This window comes from Microtus ochrogaster, chromosome 5, assembly GCF_000317375.1.
Source record: "Microtus ochrogaster isolate Prairie Vole_2 chromosome 5, MicOch1.0, whole genome shotgun sequence".
Taxonomy (NCBI): domain Eukaryota; kingdom Metazoa; phylum Chordata; class Mammalia; order Rodentia; family Cricetidae; genus Microtus; species Microtus ochrogaster.
This window is the reverse complement of record NC_022012.1, coordinates 82,172,555-82,174,361: the sequence shown is the minus strand read 5'-3', so window position 1 is coordinate 82,174,361 and position 1,807 is coordinate 82,172,555. Positions and strand designations below refer to the sequence as shown.

The window sequence follows — 1,807 nt, the reverse complement described above, 5'->3', positions numbered from 1 at the left end:
GGGGAAGGAGAAAACCTAGCCTCTGAGCATCAGGGCAAACCTGGGGCAAGATCTAGGCCCTGCTATTTGGATGGGCCACTCCAGCAGAACTGGAGTCTGCCGGCCAAGCAGACATTATGTCATCTTTGCCTCTGGAAACCACAGTCCCGCCCTCCTGGGTCCCCAGAGGCCCTTCTCCCTGGCCAGGATCCCTGAGTTCTGAGCTCTCTGTGTCCTCTATCAGACTCCCAAGGAACTGAGTGAAACCTCTTGGGCTTCTGTCCAAGTGCTACTTCTAATTCCCACTCCCCCGTCCCTTGGGAGTAAACAATCTAACCTTAAACAAAGGCCACTGCCTGGGCCTTGAGGAAAACACAGCCAGGGTGAGTGTGCTGTTCGTGTTTATTTCTTTATACCCACACTTTGTTCCAAGATAAAACCTGAAGGAGCTGTGTTTACTGTATTTCTCCTGACCCCTCCCTGAACCTCTAGTACCAGCAAGATAGTGGAGCATGCATGCGTCAAAGAAACGTAGAGAGTCCTTCTTGGCCCCTTTGTAGCCCCTTTTTAATTTTTGACTTTACTGTCACTATGTAGCCCAGGCTGGCCTCAAACTTCTAGGCCTTCTCTTAGTGTCTCAAATGCTAGGATTATAGGCATGACTCACCAGAGTCACTGTATGCAGCACTTTTTTTAATTTTGTTTAGAAAGATACGTTTTTATTTGTTTGTTTGTTTTGAGGCAAGGTCTCATATAGCCCAGTTTCTTCTTGAACTTCGGTCGTACGCCTACAGTCCTCTGCTCTACCAGCTGAGCTATCGAAGGGATCTCTTCTTGAACTTCCCATGTAGACCAGGTTGGCCTTGAACTTCTGATCCTCATGCCTATATATTCCATTCTCTTAAGAGCTAGATTTAGCGTTCGTTGCCATGCCAGCCTGCGCCATGGGCTGCCTCTTTGGGCACGCCGTGCTGTGGGCGTTGCTGTGCAGGCCACGCATTCCAGGCCTGCTGGTGCGCCCCAGTTCCGGAGGGCCTTCCTGGCCCCAGGAGCTTACTCTGGTTCCCCTGGTTGTGGTGAAGCCAGATGGGTGCAGCAGAGGCTAGTAGGTACTGTGATACACTACTTTGAGAGGCGGGGCTTCAAGCTGGTAGGGATAAAAATGTTGCAGGCATCAGAAAGCATCCTTGCTGAGCTCTACAGGGATGCAGAGGAAGCCATTCTACCCCGCTCTTATCAGCCACATGAGCTCCGGGCCTGTGGTGGCCACGGTTTGGGAAGGACGCACTGTGGTCCACATCTCAAGGACCATGATAGGACACACTGACTCAACCAAGGCAGCCCCTGGGACGATCAGGACACTTCAGTGTTCACACCAGCAGGAATGTCATCCATGCTAGTGATTCTGTGGAGGGTGCCCAGAGGGAGATCCAGCTGTGGTTTCAGAGCAGCGAACTGTTGAACTGGGCAGACGGCGGTCACCACAGCAGCTGCAGTCCAGCCTGAGGGTTTGAACTGCCTGCTGTTCTTCAGGGTTCATCCATGACCAACTACCTCTGCCAACAAGAACTCAAGCCCATACCCCTCCCATCTTCCAAACCATGCCCTGTTCACCTTTTGTCCAACTTCAGCTCAGGGGAGTCTAAGCCTCAACTTTATGTGCCTTGTATCCTAAGCCAGAACAATATTGGACCATAACCTTCAGTACCTAAGTGCCAGACAACCTTTCAGACATTGTCGGAGGTGATTTTGCCTGCCCCAAAGGAGAGACATTAAAATCTTCTGGAAGGGGCTGGAGAGATGGCTCAGTGGTTAAGAGCATTGCCTG

The 1,807-nt window shown here is 51.4% G+C and overlaps 1 pseudogene; it reads left to right on the top strand.

Moving 5' to 3' along the window:
- The first annotated feature begins 923 nt into the window (after positions 1-923).
- LOC101978884 lies at positions 924-1,485 on the top strand (annotated as a pseudogene).
- The last annotated feature ends 322 nt before the right edge of the window (positions 1,486-1,807 follow it).